The sequence below is a fragment of the Bubalus kerabau genome, chromosome 5 (assembly GCF_029407905.1).
Source record: "Bubalus kerabau isolate K-KA32 ecotype Philippines breed swamp buffalo chromosome 5, PCC_UOA_SB_1v2, whole genome shotgun sequence".
Lineage (NCBI taxonomy): Eukaryota > Metazoa > Chordata > Mammalia > Artiodactyla > Bovidae > Bubalus > Bubalus kerabau.
This window is the reverse complement of record NC_073628.1, coordinates 29,235,666-29,257,034: the sequence shown is the minus strand read 5'-3', so window position 1 is coordinate 29,257,034 and position 21,369 is coordinate 29,235,666. Positions and strand designations below refer to the sequence as shown.

At 40.8% G+C, this 21,369-nt stretch overlaps 1 long non-coding RNA gene across 1 annotated transcript; it reads right to left on the bottom strand.

The window, feature by feature from the left end:
- On the bottom strand, nt 1-1,230 carry LOC129653815 (uncharacterized). The gene is made up of 3 exons (XR_008715218.1): nt 743-1,230; nt 243-633; nt 1-128 (listed from the first exon to the last, which is right to left on the bottom strand). It is a non-coding gene; the product is annotated as an uncharacterized LOC129653815 (long non-coding RNA).
- Nucleotides 1,231-21,369: the final 20,139 nt, after the last annotated feature.

Sequence of the window (21,369 nt, the reverse complement as noted above, 5' to 3'; positions counted from 1 at the left end):
TCCCCCAGCTGTGTCAATTGCAGGATTCCAAGTGCTTTCTACCACTGTGATGTTTGGAGTGGGATGAACGTCTGGAAGGGCTGCCAGGGACTCTGGGTAGTGCTGGGGCTTCCAGAGGGCGTCAGGAGCTGTTGGAACCAACAAGATTCTCTAATGTAAACTCCCATCCCTTCTCTTGTTAATACTAATCCAGTAGGTTCTTTTCATATTAATGTTAAAAGAGCATCTTCAAATTCACCTACTTTTTAAATATGTACCTGTCCTGTTACGAAAGGGATAGTTAATTCCAAGTGTTTTTGCTCATTTTAAAGACCTCTTTCAAGTTTGCCTATGCAAATACCTAACTTTGCCATATTTTCTTAGTGTTATTTTTTACTTCTAACTTTTCAACTTTTTAAAAATTTTATTTCATTATTATTTTTTGACTGTAGTGGGTCATCTCCGCTGTGCAGACTTTGTCTTAGTTGCAGTGGGGTGGTCCTCTTCCTTGTGGTGTACAGGCCTCTGGTTCCAGTGGCTTCTCTTGTTGCAGAGCATGGGCTCTGGGCACATGGGCTTCACTAATTGTGGCACATGGGCTTAGTTGCTCCGCGGCATGTGGAATCTTCTGGAACCAGGGATAAATCAGTGTCCCTGTGTTGGCAGGCAGATTCTTAACCACTGGTCCACCAGGGAAGTCCCCAACTTTTGAAATTGCACAATTCTTATAGAATTCTAACCAACACTAATTCTACATACTTACAAGTTCAACAAGCATTCCTAATGGGCTCAGTTCTGTTCTGGAAGAATGACAGGAGCAAATGTTGGAAGACATGGTAAGTTGATAAAGATCTGATAGGCATTGTTGATTTCTCAGTGCTATTTGTTTATTGACCCCCTGTCCTCTTCAAAAAAAAAAAAGGGAAGTTTTTACTTACAAAAAGACAATACATAAAGTAAAAGGGATCGAACCTACTTCTCTTTCTCTCCTGCATTTGCAGGTGGGTTGACTGAGCGACTGATCTGATCTGATCTGATCTTTATTATGAGTGCCACCTGGGAAGCTCCAAAAGAACATTTCCTGTGCTTAGTAATTCAGTCATGTTCAACTCTTTGCAACACTGTGTACTGTAGCCCTCCAGGCTCCTTTGTCCATGGGGATTCTCCAGGCAAGAATACTGGAGTGGGTTGCCATGCCCTCGTCCAGGGGATCTTCCCAACCTAGCAATCTAACTGGGGTCTCCTGCATTGCAGGTGGATTCTCTACCAGCTGAGCTACCAGGGAAGCTCATTTAATTTCATTTGTCTGAAACTAAATAGGCATTTCAATTATTTAAACAATGATTAACAGTTGTATGTTCTTGTCTGCATTACTTATTTGTAATTTGTTTGAAATACAATGATATTTTTCTATTTTTTCTCAGTTAATTTGAGTGATATTCAAGTGAAAAAGTGTTGACCATGTTTTCCAGCAGTTGTCTGCTCAGGGAAGGACTTTCCAATAAAGTGACCTTAGAGTTACATTCTGAATAATGAGAGTACGCCAGTCATACAAAGATCAGCTAGAGAGCATTGCAGCTGGAGGGACCCACTATGGCATAGGCCCATCGGTGAGGTAAAACTTCCTCTCCTTAGGGTAAGAAGGAAGACTGAAGATTTGTAAGGAAGGGGGAAATGGGCAGGACCCAATGTTGGAAATGGACATGGAGAAGTAAAAGCCATGAGATGAAGTTTGGATTTTATTCTGAAAGTCAAGGAAAGCCATAGGCAGGTAAAATTCCTATTGAAGAGACTCCCAAAATAAAGTATATCATTTAGGGTCCCATCAGGAGGCAGAACTATTCAGTAGGCACAATTATTACCATTTAGTGCAAGTGACAGCTTGATTAATTGTGATGCCACTGCATGCCATGCATTACTAGCATCTCATTTCCTACTGGCAAGGTGCCTAACTCTGCTTTCAAATTCAAGGACACTTCCAAACCAATTCACAACCTTGTCTTGGGTGGTCTTGGGTTTTTTGGGTACCAATTTCTATAAATGTGAGGGGATATAGAAATCGCATAGCAATTTTAATGGAAGTAATTTACTATACAAGACGGTTAACTAGAATTCATGCAGCTAGGTGACAAAAAAGGGTAAAAAAAGAGAGAGAATTCTAAGGAAATAACTGCAGGAAGCAGCCACTCTGGACTGAAGCAAAGGCAAGATGTGGGACTTATTAAAGCCTGAAGGAGGGGCTACTTGGAGTTGAAACTCAGAACTATTGCTTGGCATGTGCTGGTAGCTCAGGATACTAGGAGGGTCCTGTGGGGTGATGCTGCTATGGATATCTTTGAGAGGGCTCAATGAGGCTATTTCTGTGAGTCCTGGAGAGACCATAAAAGCAGATGCAGCTGCTTCTATGAAAGAAACTGCTGCCTCCAGGGTGATGGCGTGACAATCACAAGAACAGGAGAATGAAAAGAAGGAGCAAGTCTATCCTTCTTCCTGCAAAAAGGTGATTTGTACAGTCACAGTCCTACAATCATAAAGCAGAGCCCAGTGATGCTGAAAGATGGAAATGGATTGCCTGCCCCAGGAAGGTAATGCGGAGAAGGCAATGGCACCCCACTCCAGTACTCTTGCCTGGAAAATCCCATGGACAGAGGAGCCTGGTAGGCTACAGTCCATGGGATTGCACAGAGTCGGACACGACTGAAGCGACTTAGCAGCAGCAGCAGCAGGAAGGTAATGCAGGACAAATCAGTGCAGCAGGTGAGAGCCATGCAGTAAGAGTCCTCCACTCCCTTTTCTGAGCACCTAGACATCTCACTGCAAACTAATTAACTACTCTCCTTTTGAAGCCTCCTGAAGAGGCTTCAGAGCTCCAGATTAACTAACCTCTTCAATTCATGTGATTCTCAAAGGCAAATGTGTGTATTCTTAGCTTTCCTCCAGGTGCTACGAATCCAGACAAAGGAGGCCTGGATGATGGCAGTCCTCAGCATGGTCTCAGACAGAAAAAGGACCTTTCTCCCTCTCACAGCTCTCATTCTGAGGATCATCCCTGATCGATTTATTAGATTAGAGCTGTTGCACTGTCTGCTAATCAGAAAACACTTGATTTAGCCTCAGGTGATCTTCTTAGGTAATTAGCTCGGGTACCTAACACCTGACTCCTCTTTCTATTTGGAGAAGATTTGATAATCCATTTCTTCTTTCAGAAGGCCTGGGGACTGCTGGGAATTTCAGTTATGACCCAAGCTAATTTTCGTGCTTATAGGTGCATATTTAATGATCAGCACAGCCTGCTCTGTCTTTAGTCTGCATTCAATATCATCACACAGAGATGTAGCTACAGAGTCCTTGCTGTTCTGAGCCTTTGTCTTTTTTTTTTTTTTTTTTGCCTTTGTCTTGAGTCCAGAGACTCGGGTTCAAAAGAGTTCTTAAGAAACTTCTCAGAGGTTCCTGGGGTGTTACTGAGTGCAAACCAGTTACCAGTTCACAAAGCTGGTCTCTCCATTTACAGCTCTAGAAGGAGAGCAGGAAAAGGAGGAAGCAAAGACATATTCAGCTCTTACTCTTTATCAGAATATCTATGTATATATATATGTATTTCAAAAAGATGGAAACTCTGAAGTTGGCAGTGTTCTCTGAAGGAAAAGCATAAGTAAGAAAAAAACACAAAATTATACAGAAAAGAAGATTGGATCCGGGAATTCAAGTCGAACTGGCCAAAAAATAATCCACATACTTTCTACCATATCATGACACCTGCTGCCCTGCAGAGTGTGGTGAGTATGGCCGCACACGTTGTTAAGAGACCTGAGACACACTGGATGCTAATGTTATTTCAGTTCTTTAGAGGAAAAACAGCCCAGGTAAAAATGCTTGGCTGTCTGTGATGAGGCAATATCCCATGCATTTCCTTTCCTTATTTTTTTTTTTTAAACCACAACAAAGATTGCAGTGTAAATTACTTTCTTCTGTAAATCCTCTAGAGTGGAGATGTTGCTAAATTCTTAATTTGAAGGAGGCATAATTGCATTCCAAATGCTGGTGCGAGCTATGGTTAGAGAAACACCATACTGGCGATGAATGTTACATGCAAGGATGCCCTAGTTTTAGCTGACTTTTCATGCCGCTCACAGGTAAAGTCTATATTCAATTTGCAAGCCTCCTCTCAGCTCTGTGCTGATAAGGGGGCCTGTGATTTTTATCTAACAGGGTAAGCAAAAGGTCGTCACGCTGCAGATTAGAAATACAGCTTCCTTCAAGGAATGGGAAACTCAGAGATAACCACCCTGAAATCTCCCTCTGCCCAGGTGAGGGGGCAGAATGTGGAGACAGCGGCAATGGCTCAGAGAATTTGCAGAGACAGCCCAGCTCAAAGCTTTTGTCAGGGTGGGGTGGGAGTAGACTGAGTCGGGCACAGCAACAAGCTTACCTTTTTAATATTTTCTAAAGGAAGTCATCAAAAGGGAGGTGATCCAGGGATCATATTGCTTCATTTTGGTTTGTAGATTACATTTTGCACACATTTTCCTTGTGTTTTCTTCAAAACCTCCCTGGATAATAGAGATTGTTACAGTTAGAGGCTTAACTCTAAAAAAGAAGGGGCCAAACCACTCTCAAAGGTAGAGGAGAACAGGCTCAGGAGACACCGTTGCAACAAATAACATATATATATATATAAAATATGCAGATATACACAAATATGTATATATGTATTATCTTCACAAAAATCCTGGGAACTTGTCAGAGAAGAGAGTATTATCCTCATTTAGGGATTTTTTTTTTTTAAAGTGAAATTCACAGGTCTTGACTAGAGCAGAGATTAAATAGCAAAGCTAAACTTTTGTCCAGAATCTCTGGCTCATGCCTTTTCCTTTATTAAGCTGCCTGAAGGTAAAGACGATTCATCATTATCAGAGATATCATTATACCAATCGCCACGAGCTACCAAGAGCTCATAGGCAAAGTATTATTAAATACACTCTCTATACAGCCTCATTTAATCTTCACTAAAACTATACATGAGGTTGCTTGATTACAAAAGTACATAAACCCCTCAAGAAAACAGGTCGAATGCTGCAACGTAGACCTGGAACCACAAAGCCCTTTAAAGAAATATCCATGAAGATAGCCATAGAATGCTGCTAAGAAACAGCTTGCATCAGATGCACCTGGGTATACAGTATGAAGTGTATAACAACCTGGGCAAATAGTTATCACCAGCTTGATCTTTTTCTCATCTGTAAATTGGGAAATTATATTGTGTGGCTTTGTTCTGTATATACTTGGCTAAAGCTAAGATCTATATTTCCTAAGATCAATATGGATAGAGTTGGTCATAAGAGGAATATGCTTGGAATTAGGAAGGTGAAGTGAAGCAGAAGTCATTCCTTTCAGAAGATCACCACGATCTGACGTCGTAGTGAACGAGTGTGGAAATGCCTGGCAGTGTCAGCGTGCCCTCTCAATCCTCCATTCCACAGCTAACTCCTCTTACTAGAGGCTGGCTTTGACGACCAACAGTGGTAGCAGGCCAGCAACCAAGTGCTTGGCTGTGGACTCACAAAAGCAGGAACTACAGAGAGGCAACTGTTTCCCAGAAAGCAAATCCCCTGGTAGCTCAGACAGTAAAGAATCTGCCTGCAGTGCAGGAGGTTTGATTTCTGGATCAGGAAGATCCCCTGGAGGAGGGCATGGCAACCCACTCCAGTATTCTTGCCTGGAGAATCCCATGGACAGAGAAGCCTGGCAAGCTACAGTCCATGGGGTCGCAAAGAGTCAGACACAACTGAGCGACAAACAATTTCACTTTCGCTTTCTGCAACTCTGCTTTAGTGGCAGATATGTTTGGCTTCTTGCGCTTATCTGCAAGCTCTGATTTGTCTCTGCCTGTGCCAGGCATCAGGCTGGCTGGTTAGCAGTGGTTTCTCTTATTCCTTCCCACCCTTGTCTTCCAGGTTTTCACTTTCCTGTCTCCTCCCATGTTTGTGCCAGAAATAATTCATATAACAAATCTGCATTCTTTAATACTTACAATGACTCTGCTTTCCTTGGTCTTGACTAACTGAAATATCTCTGTAATCTTGTAATGATGCTCAGTTGTGTCCAACTCTTTGCAAGCCTTTGGACTGTAGCCCCACCAGATTCCTCTGTCCATGGGATTTTTTTAGGTAAGAATATTGGAGTGGGTTGCCATTTTCCTCTTCTAGGGAATCTTCCAGGCCCAGGGATCGAACCCTTGTCTCCTGTGTCTCTTGCATTGCAGGCAGATTCTTTTTACCCACTGAGCCATCGAGGAGGCCCAAATGATTGAAAAAGTTTACATATAACAAAACTTGGTGTAAAGTAATGGTACAATAGATGGTACCTGCGATTATTATCATCCAAATGTTGTCTGAACCTCAATGCATAGTGTTTCTTGTCCTCTTTGTGCTTCTGCTCTGTTACGTTCACTCTGTCAGTGGTTTCCTTTGTACTTTCAATTTGCACATGGTCTTTCCCAAATACCTTGAGCAAAAGGTACTTCAGGAAAAGTTAACTCCAGTAAACAAATGGTGTTTGGAGCCTGAGTATAACCGTTGAAATTCCTAAGAGAACCACCTAAGTGCCCATATGATTAGACTCAGTCAACAAAAATCACGGATTACCTGCTAGTGTTGGTCCTCTGAACTAGCATGAAGATAGGCAGAGCCTGGTATTTGGACATATCCACTTGGACATGTGGAGAAGGAAATGGCAACCCACTCCAATAGGCTTGCCTGGGAAATCTCAGGGACAGAGAAGCCTGGCGGACTACAGTCCAAGGGGCTACAAAAGAGTCAGACATGACTTAGCAAATAAACAATAACATGAAAACCCCAGAGTTCCCAAATATTAACTTTTATATTTAGCATGTGCATAGACTTACTTACAGAGAAGGCAATGGCACCCGACTCTAGTACTCTTGCCTGGAAAATCCCATGGGCGGAGGAGCCTGGTAGGCTGCAGTCCATGGGGTCGCTAGGAGTTGGACATGACTGAGCAACTTCCCTTTCACCTTTCACTTTCATGCATTTGAGAAGGAAATGGAAACCCACTCCAGTGTTCTTGCCTGGAGAATCCCAGGGATGGGGGAGCCTGGTGGGCTGCCATTTATGGGGTCGCACAGAGTCAGACATGACTGAAGTGACTTAGCGACAGCAGCAGACTTACTTAACATACTTTGTTGCCTTATGACCATCAGAATTCTTTCATGCCCACCTGTCTTTGGTTTGCATCCTGACATTTGTGGCTTGCCGCTGCAATTCCCAACTTACTGTGATGTTAGAACATTATTTCAGTGGGTTAATTCTACTTTATTAAAATTTAATGGGGTGAATAGCATTCTTACGTAATACATTATTGGGCTTCCCTTATGGCTCAGCTGATAAAGAACCTGCCTGGAATGTAGGAGACTTGGGTTCGATCCCTGGGTTGGGAAGATCCCCTGGGGAAGGGAAAGGCTACCCACTGCAGTAATCTGGCCTGGAGAATTCCATGGACTGCATAGTCCCTGGGGTAGCAAAGAGTTGGACATGACTGAATGACTTTCACTTGGATATAAAGTCTAATATTTAATAACCATTCAGTGTTCTTAGAGAGTAGGCAAACAATATAAAGTAACTATATTCTAGGAGGTTCTATCAAAACAACAAGAAAAGAGAAGCTAAACTGAAAGTGTGGCTTGTTGGGAAAATTGTGCTTAGCTAGACTCTCTTGTAGAGCTGATAAATTCTTATTTTCTCATATTTTTTTATTAAGGTGTAGTTTGCATGCAGTGAAATGTATGGATATTTCTGGTATGGTTTGATGACCTTGGCTGACTGCACACACCAATATTCAGCAGCGTGCTAGAAACACATTACAAGAACTGATCTATATAAAATTTTTGCAAGTCAGCTATTCAACCATTTCTAGGAGTATTAATACCAAAAGAAAAATCTACAAATGCTAAAAACTGGGGCTCTTTGTTGCTGAGTCAGTTTGGCAGCCAGCACACCACTATAAAATCTAGATCTTATCAAGATATCAAATAAAACCTTCATGCCAGAAGGATTCTCTTGCTCCTCTGCTCTTATTTCAACCCTCTAGTTTCAACCAGAGCACTGACTTTGTTCTCTCACATTAATTTTACCTCTTCAGAACTTCACATAAATGTAATAATACAGTTTCTACCATTTTGTGTTTGGATTATTTAGCTCAATATAAGGTTTTTGAGATTTATCTGTGCTATTCCAAGAAACAGTAATATCTTTCTTTATTTCTGTTGCTATGTGACTTAATTTTTATAACTATGGCAAATTTTTTAATCCATATCACATTGCCAGACACTTGGGCTTCTTCCAGCTTTGGGCTACTATTAGTAAAGCTATTAACATTCTTGTACAACTCATTTTGTGGACATAATATTTTTGTTTTTCATGGGAACCTATCTAGAAGATGAACCACTGGCTCATAGGGCAGGAATATCCTTATCTTTATGAAAAATTACCACACCCACTGCCAAAGAGGTTGGATAATTTTGCACTCCTGCTCGTAAAATATAAAAGTTCTGGGTGCTTTCATCTCAGCCAGTGTTTATAGTCTCCTGTGTTTTTAACTTTAGCTATTCTGCTTGGTATGTAATGGCATTTCATTGTGGTTTTAATTTTCATTTCTCCTATGACTAATAATGCTGAGCACTGTTTCATTTTCTCAATGGCCATTCATATACATTTCTTTGTAAAGTAACTGTTTAAATATTCTGCCTATTTTTATTGGGTTGTTTGTCTTTTTATTATTGAATTACAGGAGTTTATGTATTCTCAGTTCAGTTAAGTCGCTCAGTTGTGTCCAACTCTTTGCAACCCCGTGAACCGCAGCACACCAGGCCTCCCTGCTACAGCTGCTGCTAAGTCACTTCAGTCGTGTCCGACTCTGTGCGACCCCATAGACAGCAGCCCACCAGGCTCTCCCGTCCCTGGGATTCTCCAGGCAAGAACACTGGAGTGGGTTGCCATTTCCTTCTCCCATGCATGAAAGTGAAAAGTGAAAGTGAAGTCGCTCAGTCGTGTCCGACCCTTAGTGACCCCGTGGACTGTAGCGTACCAGGCTCCTCCGTCCATGGGATTTTCCAGGCAAGAGTACTGGAGTGGGGTGCCATTGCCTCCCTGTCCATCACCAACTCCCGGAGTCTACCCAAACCCATGTCCATTGAGTCAGTGATGCCATCCAGCCATCTCATCCTCTGTCGTCCCCTTCTCCTCTTGCCCCCAATCCCTCCCAGCATCAGGGTCTCTTCCAATGAGTCAACTCTTCGCATGAGGTGGCCAAAGCATTGGAGTTTCAGCTTCAGCATCAGTCCTTCCAATGAACACCCAGGACTGATCTCCTTTAGGATGGACTGGTTGGATCTTTTTGCAGTATATATATTCTGAATACATGTAATTCCTTAGACATATGTATTGCTAAGTATTTTCTCCTAGTCTATGACTCAGTCATTTACTTTATTAATGTATTTATTGAGCCCACAGGTTTGACTTTGATAAAATATATTTTAATCACACTTTTCTTTTATGAAAAATCCTACCTATACACCTGGGTCCTGTTTATAAAATCTTTGCCTATCCCTAAATTCACAATGGCTTTTCCTATTATTTGTTTTCTTTGTGAAGCTTAATATTTTTAACTTTTATGTTTGTGTCTATACTCTTTTTCAGTTAATTTTTATTTATGGTCTATGAGGTATAAGTCAAGTTTCCTTTTTTTAAAAATATAGCGAATTGTTCTAGCACCACTTTGTGAAAAGACCTTCCTTTCCCCATTGAAATGCTCTGTGGCCTTGATCAAAAAGCAACGGACCGTGTAAGTGTGGGTGTACTTTGGGGCTGTCTATTCTCTGCCATGTCTCTAATTGTCAATTTGTATGCAACTAGCACCTTATCTTAATTACTCTAGAGTTGTCCTTCAACTTTCATCATTTTGCTCAAGATTATTTTGGCTAGGCTAGGATCTCTGTATTTCCACATAATTTTTTAAAAAACTTTTTATAGAAGTATAATTGTTTTACAATGTTGTATTAGTTTCAGGTATATAGCAAAGTGATGCAGATATAGATATAGATATATATTCTTTTTAAGATTCTTTTCCCTTATAGGTTATTATAAAACATGGAATATAGTTCCCTATGCTATATAATGGGTCCTTGTTGGTTATTTATTATATATATAGTAGTGTGTATCTTTTTGCCTTTTCATACTGTTCATGGGGTTCTCCAGGCAAGAATACTGAAGTGGTTTGCCATTGCCTTCTCCAGTGAACCACATTTTGTCAGAACTCTACACCATGACCCATCCGTCCTGGGTGGCCCTACATGGCATGGCTCATAGTTTCATTGAATTAGACAAGGCTATGGTCCATGTGATTATTTTGATTCGTTCTCTGTGATCATGCCACCACTGATCCATGCCTCCGATGGAGACTCCTGGGTACTCAGAGGCTAGTCTGGGTCAGTCTCTAGTGGGGTCACTGCTCCTTCTCCTGGGTTCTGGTACACGCAAGGTTTTGTTTGTGCCTTCCATGAGTCTATTTCCCCAGTCATGTGTAAGTTCTGGTGGCTCTATGGTGGGGTTAAAGGCTATCTCCTCAAGAGGGCTTATTCCACACCCAGGTCTGCTGCACCCAGAGCCCCTGCCCCTGAAGCAGGCCACTGCTGACCCGTACCTCCGTAGGAGACACTCACTCAAAGACAGGTCTGACTGAGTCTCTGTGGGTCTCCTGGTGTGCACAAGATTTTGTTTGAGGCTTCTGAGCATTTCTGGTGGGTATGGGGTTTTATTCTAAATGTGATTTCAGTCCTCCAACTGTATTACTATGAACAAAACTAGAGGAGGTGATGGAATTCCAGTTGAGCTATTTCAAATCCTAAAAGATGATGCTGTGAAAGTGCCACACTCAATATGCCAGAAAATTTGGAAAACTCAGCAGTGGTCACAATACTGGAATAGGTCAGTTTTCATTTCCAATCCCAAAGAAAGGCAATGCCAAATAATGTTCAAACTGCCACACAATTGCACTCATCTCATACGCTAGCAAATTCATGCTCAAAATTCTCCAAGCCAGGCTTCAACAGTATGTGAACCGTGAACTTCCAGATGTTCAAGCTGGATTTAGAAAAGGCAGAAAAACCAGAGATCGAATTGCCAACATCCTTTGGATCATCAAAAAAGCAAGCGAGTTCCAGAAAAGCATCTACTTCGGCTTTATTAACTATACAAATTCCTTTGACTGTGTGGATCACAACAAACTGTTGAAAATTCTTACAGAGATGGGAATACCAGACCACCTGACCTGCCTCCTGAGAAATCTGTATGCAGGTCAAGAAGCAACAGTTAGAAATGGACACGGAACAACAGACTGGTTCCAAATCAGGAAAGGAGTACATCAAGGCTGTATATTTTCACCCTGCTTATTTAATTTATATGCAGAGTACAGCATGTGAAATGCTGGGCTGGATGAAGCACAAGCTGAAATCAAGATAGCTGGGAGAAATATCAATAACCTCAGATATGCAGATGACATAACCCTTATGGCAGAAAGTGAAGAAGAACTAAAGAGCCTCTTGATGAAAGTGAAAGAGGAGAGTGAAAAAGTTGGCTTAAAACTCAACATTCAAAAAACTAAGAACATAGCATCCAGTCCCATCACTTCAGATGGGGAAACAGATGGGGAAACAATGGAAACAGTGAGAGACTTTATTTTGGGGGGCTCCAAAATCACTGCAGATGGTGACTGCAGCCATGAAATTAAAAGATGCTTGTCCCTTGGAAGAAAAGTTTTGACCAACTTAGCATATTGAAAAGCAGGGACATTACTTTGCTAACAAAGGTCGTCTAGTCAAAGCTTTGGTTTTTCCAGTAGTCACGTATGGATGCAAGAGTTGGTCTATTAAGAAAGCTGAGCACTGAAGAATTGATGCTTTTCAACTGTAGTGTTGGAGAAGATTCTTGAGAGTTCATTGGACTGCAAGGAGATCCACCCAGTCCATTTTAAAGGAAACCAACCCTGAATATTCATTGGAAGGACTGATGCTGAAGCTGAAACTCCAATACTTTGGCCACCTGATGGGAAGAAGTGACTCATTGGAAAAGACCCTGATGCTCAGAAAGATTGAAGGTAGAAGCAGAAGGGGACAACAGAGGATGAGATGGTGGATGACATCACTACCTCGATGGACATGAGTTTGAGCAAGCTCTGGGAGTTGGTGATAGACAGGGAGGCCTGGCATGTTTCAGTCCATGGGGTCACAAAGAGTCAGACACGACTGAGTGACTGAACTGAACTGAGTGTGTATGGGTTTCCCTGGTGGCCCAGATGGTGGAGAATCTGTCTGCAACGCAGGAGACCTGGGTTCAATACCTGGGTTGGGAAGATCCTCTGGAGAAGGGCATGGCAACCCACTCCAGTATTCTTGCCTGAAGAATCCCCATGGACAGAGGGGCTGGCAGGCTACAGTCCATGGGGTTGCAAAGAGTCGAACACAACTGGGCAACTAAGCACAGCATGGCAAAGCATAGCGTGTATATGTTAAAACCAAAGTCCTAATGTATCCTTTGTCCCTTTCCCCTTTGGTAACAGTATTTTGTTTTCTATGTCTTTGGGTCTATTTCTGTTTTGCATATAAGTTTATTTATATTTCATTAGATTGTATTATAATTGATATCATATGATATTTTAGAATAAATTTGCTAACTTTTACAATAAGTAAAACCTGAAGCTATTTTGATTGGGATTATAGTAAATCTACAGGTCATTTGCCTGGAGTTGGAAATGGTAACATACTCTAGTAGTCCTGCCTGGAAAATTCCATGGTCAGAGGAGCCTGGCTGGCTATGGTTCATGGGGTTGCAGACAGTCATACATGACTGAGCATGAATGCATGCATGCATTCACACACAGGTCATTTCATGCAAACTAGTACAGCCACTGTGGAGAACAGTGTGGTGATTCCTTAAAAAACTGGAAATAGAACTGCCATACGACCCAGCAATCCCACTGATGGGCATGCACACCAAGGAAACCAGAACACTGTTTACAATAGCCAGGACATGGAAGCAACCTAGATGGCCATCAGCAGATGAATAGATAAGAAAGCTGTGGTACACAATGGAATATCACTCAGCTATTAAAAAGAATGCATTTGGAGAGGAGGAGCCAAGATGGCGGAGGAGTAGGACGGGGAGAACACTTTCTCCCCCACAAATTCATCAAAAGAGCATTTAAACGTCGAGTAAATTCCACAAAACAACTTCTGAATGCCGGCAGAGGACATCAGGCACCCAGAAAAGCAACCCAACTCTTCGAAAGGAGGAAGGAAAAAATATAAAAGACAAAAAAAGAGACAAAAGAGGGAGGGACGGAGTTCCGTCCAGGGAAGGGAGTCTTAAAAAGAGAGAAGTTTCCAAACACCAGGAAACCTTCTCACTGCCGAATCTGTGCCGAGCTTTGGAAGCACAGAGGGCAACATAAAAGGGAGAAAAAAAAATAAATAAACAATTAAAAATCGCAGATTGTGAGCCCTACGGTAACTCCCCCAGCGGAGAAGCAATGCAGACGCCTGCACACGCCATTAGCGGAGAAGCAGCACAGACGCCTGCACACGGCATTAGCAAGCGGGGGCTGGGCAGGGAAGCGCGGCGCGGGCTGTGTCCCTTAGAGTAAGAATCGGCCCGAATGTCCTGAGCGCTATCTGAGCAAAATAATTTGGGCTAGCAAACCAGACTGTGGGATATCTACCATGCGAAAAGCCAGCCCTAACCTAAGACACCGCCAGGCCCGCGCACAGAACAAAGGACTGAACAGAGATAGCCGGTTGCAGACCTTCCCCCTCCGGTGACAGGCAGCCAGAGCCGTAAGGGGGCAATCGCAGCCCCAGAGAGACACTATCTATAAAACTTTAAGCAGGCTTCTTTGCTAACTAAAACTTCTTGGGGGTCTGGGCGGTCAACATCTGCCTGAGAAGGTACGCCGGTTTTACACCCAGATAACCGAGTGGCGGGGAGGCGATAAGTCGCAGCATTGGCGCCCGCCAAACACATCACCTGAGCTGCTCGGATCTGGAAAGAGCACAAAACGCAGGCCCAACCGAGTCTGCGCCTCTGAGGACTACCCGAGTGCCTGAACCTGAGCGGCTTGGACCTGGGAGCTCAGCCCAGGGACTACCCGAGTGCCTGAACCTGAGCGGCTTGGACCTGGGAGCTCAGCCCAGGGCCGGCCTCTGATTGTTCCCTGCGGAACAACCTAGAGCCCGAGCAGTGTGGGCAGGGAGGCTACACGCGCCGTGAGCGGGGACAGACCCAGTGTGGGTGAGGCACTGCGAGCGCACGCCAGTGTTATCTGTTTGCAGCATCCCTCCCTCCCTCCCCACAGCGCGGCTGAACAAGTGAGCCTAAAAAAAAAAAAAAAAATAGTGTCCTCCACTGTCCCCTTTGTGTCAGGGCGGAAACCAGACACTGAAGAGACCAGCAAACAGAAGAAGCTATAACAGAGGGAAACGCCTTGGAAGCTACAGGCCATAGATTAAAACCCTGTGGTTACTACGGACTACATAGGAAGGGGCCTATAGATCTTGAGAAATATAAGTCAGACCAAGGAACTAGCCAAAAATGAACTGAACCCACAATACTCACAACAAAACCAGAGAAAGACCTAGATATATTTTTACTATTTTTGCGATCAATCTTTCTTTCTTTTTTTATCTTTTTTTTAATTTTTAAAAAAAAAATTTTTAAGTCCTCTATTGTCCTTTAATTTTCACTTTTATAACTATTACTTTGCAAAAAAAAAAAAAGACCCTATTTTTTTCTTCTTCAGCAAACTTCATATATATATTTTATAATTTTTTGACCGTGTTTTGTTTTGTTTTGTTTTGTTTTTTCTTTTTCTTCTTTTCTTTAACATTGTATTTTTGAAATTCCAAACTCTACTCTAGATTTTTAATTTTAGCCTTTTGGTATATGTTATCAATTTTGTACCTATAGCTTTTTTCATAATTTCTGTGACTTTTTTTTCCCTCTGTTTCTTTCTCGTCTTCTTTTGTATAACATTGTATATCTGCAATTCCAAACTCTACTCAAGATTTTTAATTTATGCTTTTTGGTATTTGATATCAATTTTGTACCTGTATTTTCTTTATGATTTTTGTGACATTGTTTTTGTTGATTTGTTTGTTTTCTCTCTTTATTTTTCTTCTTCTTTTTTTTAACATTGTATTTTTGAAATTCCAAACTCTACTCTAGATTTTTAACTTTTGCTTTTTGATATTAGTTATCAATTTTGTACCTGTAGTTTCTTTATAATTTTCGCGACCTTGTTGGTTTTTCTTTGTTCATTTTTTCTCTCTTTCTTTTCATTCTTCTTTTCTTTAACATCGTATTTTTGAAATTCCAAACTCTACTCTAGATTTTTAATTTTTGCTTTTATGTATTTGTTACCAATTTTGTACCTTTAAGAACCCAATCTTCAGGACCCATTTTTCACTAGGGAACGAGATTACTGGCTTGACTGCTCTCTCTCCCTTTGGACTCGCCGTTTTCTCCACCAGGTCGCCTGTATCTCCTCCCTAACCCCTCTCTACTCTACCCAACTCTGTGAATTTCTGTGTGTTCCAGACGGTGGAGAACACTTAGGGAACTGATTACTGGCTGGATCTGCCTCCCTCCTTTTCATTTCCCCCTTTTATCCTTCTGGCCACCTCTGTCTCCTGCCTCCTTCTTCTCTTCTCTGTATAACTCCGTGAACATCTCTGAGCGGTCCAGTTGTGGAGTGCACATAAGGAAGTGACTACTGGCTAGCCCACTCTCTCCACTATTGATTCCACCTCATCTCATTTGGGTCACCTCTAACTCCCTCCTCCCTCTTCTCTTTTCCATGTAACACTGTGAACCTCTCTGAGTGACCCTCACAGTAGAGAAACTTTTCATCTTTAACGTAGATGTTTTATCAATGGTGCTGTATAGAAGGAGAAGTTTCGAAACTACTGTAAAAATAAGACCGATAACTGGAAGTAGGAGGCTTAAGTCCAAACCCTGACTCCAGGGAACTCCTGACTCCAAGGAACATTAATTGACAGGAGCTCATCAAACGCCTCCATACCGACACTGAAACCAAGCACCACACAAGGGCCAACAAGTTCCAGGACAAGACATACCAAGCAAATTCTCCAGCAACAAACGAACACAGCCCTGAGCTTCAAGATACAGGCTGCCCAAAGTCACCCCAAAACCATAGACATCTCATAACTCATTACTGGACATTTCATTACACTCCAGAGAAGAAATACAGCTCCATCCACCAGAACATCGACACAAGCTTCCCTAACCAGGAAACCTTAACAAGCCACCTGTACAAACCCACACACAGTGAGGAAATGCCACAATAAAGAGAACTCCACAAACTGCCAGAATACAGAAAGGACACCCCAAACACAGCAATTTAAACAAGATGAAGAGACAGAGGAATAGCCAGCAGATAAAGGAACAGGATAAGTGCCCACCAAACCAAACAAAAGAGGAAGAGATAGGGAATCTACCTGATAAAGAATTCCGAATGATAGTGAAATTGATCCAAAATCTTGAAATTAAAATGGAATCACAGATAAATAGCCTGGAGGCAAGGATTGAGAAGATGCAAGAAAGGTTTAACAAGGACTTAGAAGAAATAAAAAAGAGTCAATATATAATGAATAATGCAATAAGTGAAATTAAAAACACTCTGGAGGCAACAAATAGTAGAATAACAGAAGCAGAAGACAGGATTAGTGAATTAGAAGATAGAATGGTAGAAATAAATGAATCAGAGAGGATAAAAGAAAAACGAATTAAAAGAAATGAGGACAATCTCAGAGACCTCCAGGACAATATTAAATGCTACAACATTCTAATCATAGGGGTCCCAGAAGAAGAAGACAGAAAGAAAGACCATGAGAAAATACTTGAGGAGATAATGGTTGAAAACTTCCCTAAAATGGGGAAGGAAATAATCACCCAAGTCCAAGAAACCCAGAGAGTCCCAAACAGGATAAACCCAAGGCAAAACACCCCAAGACATATATTAATCAAATTAACAAAGATAAAACACAAAGAACAAATATTAAAAGCAGCAAGGGAAAAACAACAAATAACACACAAGGGAATACCCATAAGGATAACAGCTGATCTTTCAATAGAAACTCTTCAAGCCAGGAGGGAATGGCAAGACATACTTAAAATGATGAAAGAAAATAACCTACAGCCCAGATTATTGTACCCAGCAAGGATCTCATTCAAGTATGAAGGAGAAATCAAAAGCTTTTCAGACAAGCAAAAGCTGAGAGAATTCTGCACCACCAAACCAGCTCTCCAACAAATACTAAAGGATATTCGCTAGACAGGAAACACAAAAACAGTGTATAAATTCAAACCCAACACACTAAAGTAAATGGCAACGGGATCATACTTATCAGTAATTACCTTGAACGTAAATGGGTTGCATGCCCCAACCAAAAGACAAAGACTGGCTGAATGGATACAAAAACAAGACCCCTACATATGTTGTCTACAAGAGACCTACCTCAAAACAGGGGACACATACAGACTGAAAGTGAAGGGCTGGAAAAAGATTTTCCATGCAAATAGGGACCAAAAGAAACCAGGAGTAGCAATACTCATATCAGATAAAATAGACTTTAAAACAAAGACTGTGAAAAGAGACAAAGATGGTCACTACATTATGATCAAAGGATCAATCCAAGAAGAAGATATAACAATTATAAATATATATGCACCCAACACAGGAGCACCGCAGTATGTAAGACAAATGCTAACAAGTATGAAAGGAGAAATTAACAATAACACAATAATAGTGGGAGACTTTAATACCCCACTCACACCTATGGATAGATCAACTAAACAGAAAATTAACAAAGAAACACAAACTTTAAATGATACAATAGACCAGTTAGACCTAATTGATATCTATAGGACATTTCACCCCAAAACAATGAATTTCACCTTTTTCTCAAGCGCACATGGAACCTTCTCCAGGATAGATCACATCCTGGGCCATAAAGCTAGCCTTGGTAAATTCAAAAAAATAGAAATCATTCCAAGCATCTTTTCTGACCACAATGCAGTAAGATTAGATCACAATTACAGGAGAAAAACTATTAAAAATTCCAACATATGGAGGCTGAACAACACGCTGCTGAATAACCAACAAATCACAGAAGAAATCAAAAAAGAAATCAAAATTTGCATAGAAACGAATGAAAATGAAAACACAACAACCCAAAACCTGTGGGACACGGTAAAAGCAGTCCTAAGGGGAAAGTTCATAGCAATACAGGCACACCTCAAGAAACAAGAAAAAAGTCAAATAAATAACCTAACTCTACACCTAAAGCAACTAGAAAAGGAAGAAATGAAGAACCCCAGGGTTAGTAGAAGGAAAGAAATCTTAAAACTTAGAGCAGAAATAAATGCAAAAGAAACAAAAGAGATCATAGCAAAAATCAACAAAACCAAAAGCTGGTTCTTTGAAAGGATAAATAAAATTGACAAACCATTAGCCAGACTCATCAAGAAACAAAGGGAGAAAAATCAAATCAATAAAATTAGAAATGAAAATGGAGAGATCACAACAGACAACACAGAAATACAAAGGATCATAAGAGAGTACTATCAACAATTATATGCCAATAAAATGGACAACGTGGAAGAAATGGACAAATTCTTAGAAAAGTACAACTTTCCAAAACTCGATCAGGAAGAAATAGAAAATCTTAACAGACCCATCACAAGCATGGAAATTGAAACTGTAATCAAAAATCTTCCAGCAAACAAAAGCCCAGGTCCAGATGGCTTCACAGCTGAATTCTACCAAAAATTGAGAGAAGAGCTAACACCTATCCTGCTCAAACTCTTCCAGAAAATTGCAGAGGATGGTAAACTTCCAAACTCATTCTATGAGGCCACCATCACCCTAATACCAAAACCTGACAAAGATCCCACAAAAAAAGAAAACTACAGGCCAATATCACTGATGAACATAGATGCAAAAATCCTTAACAAAATTCTAGCAATCAGAATCCAACAACACATTAAAAAGATCATACACCATGACCAAGTGGGCTTTATCCCAGGGATGCAAGGATTCTTCAATATCCGCAAATCAATCAATGTAATACACCACATTAACAAATTGAAAAATAAAAACCATATGATTATCTCAATAGATGCAGAGAAAGCCTTTGACAAAATTCAACATCCATTTCTGATAAAAACTCTCCAGAAAGCAGGAATAGAAGGAACATACCTCAACATAATAAAAGCTATATATGACAAACCCACAGCAAACATTATCCTCAATGGTGAAAAATTGAAAGCATTTCCTCTAAAGTCAGGAACAAGACAAGGGTGCCCACTTTCACCATTACTATTCAACATAGTTTTGGAAGTTTTGGCCACAGCAATCAGAGCAGAAAAAGAAATAAAAGGAATCCAAATTGGAAAAGAAGAAGTAAAGCTCTCACTGTTTGCAGATGACATGATCCTCTACATAGAAAACCCTAAAGACTCCAGCAGAAAATTACTAGAACTAATCAATGACTATAGTAAAGTTGCAGGATATAAAATCAACACCCAGAAATCCCTTGCATTCCTATACACTAATAATGAGAAAACAGAAAGAGAAATTAAGGAAACAATTCCATTCACCATTGCAACGGAAAGAATAAAATACTTAGGAATATATCTACCTAAAGAAACTAAAGACCTATATATAGAAAACTATAAAACACTGGTGAAAGAAATCAAAGAGGACACTAACAGATAGAAAAATATACCATGTTCATGGATTGGAAGAATCAATATAGTGAAAATGAGTATACTACCCAAAGCAATCTATAGATTCAATGCAATCCCTATCAAGCTACCAACAGTATTCTTCACAGAGCTAGAACAAATAATTTCACAGTTTGTATGGAAATACAAAAAACCTCGAATAGCCAAAGCGAACTTGAGAAAGAAGAATGGAACTGGAGGAATCAACCTACCTGACTTCAGGCTCTACTACAAAGCCACAGTCATCAAGACAGTATGGTACTGGCACAAAGACAGAAATATAGATCAATGGAACAAAATAGAAAGCCCAGAGATAAATCCACGCACATATGGACACCTTATCTTTGACAAAGGAGGCAAGAATATACAATGGATTAAAGACAATCTCTTTAACAAGTGGTGCTGGGAAAACTGGTCAACCACTTGTAAAAGAATGAAACTAGAACACTTTCTAACACCATACACAAAAATAAACTCAAAATGGATTAAAGATCTGGATGTAAGACCAGAAACTATAAAACTCCTAGAGGAGAACATAGGCAAAACACTCTTTGACATACATCACAGCAGGATCCTCTTTGACCCACCTCCCAGAATATTGGAAATAAAAGCAAAAATAAACAAATGGGACCTAATTAACCTTAAAAGCTTCTGCACATCAAAGGAAACTATTGGCAAGGTGAAAAGACAGCCTTCAGAATGGGAGAAGATAATAGCAAATGAAGCAACTGACAAACAACTAATCTCGAGAATATACAAGCAACTCCTACAGCTCAACTCCAGAAAAATAAATGACCCAATCAAAAAATGGGCCAAAGAACTAAATAGACATTTCTCCAAAGAAGACATACAGATGGCTTACAAACACATGAAAAGATGCTCAACATCACTCATTATCAGAGAAATGCAAATCAAAACTACTATGAGGTACCATTTCACACCAGTCAGAATGGCTGCGATCCAAAAGTCTACAAGTAATAAGTGCTGGAGAGGGTGTGGAGAAAAGGGAACCCTCTTACACTGTTGGTGGGAATGCAAACTAGTACAGCCACTATGGAGAACAGTGTGGAGATGCCTTAAAAAACTGGAAATAGAACTGCCTTATGATCCAGCAATCTCACTGCTGGGCATACACACTGAGGAAACCAGAAGGGAAAGAGACACGAGTACCCCAATGTTCATCGCAGCACTGTTTATAATAGCCAGGACATGGAAGCAACCTAGATGTCCATCAGCAGATGAATGGATAAGAAAGCAGTGGTACATATACACAATGGAGTATTACTCAGCCATTAAAAAGAATACATTTGAATCAGTTCTAATGAGGTGGATGAAACTGGAGCCTATTATACAGAGTGAAGTAAGCCAGAAAGAAAAACACCAATACAGTATACTAACGCATATATACGGAATTTAAAAAGATGGTAACAATAACCCTGTGTACGAGACAGCAAAAGAGACACTGATGTATAGAACAGTCTTATGGACTCTGAGAGAGAGGGAGAGGGTGGGAAGATTT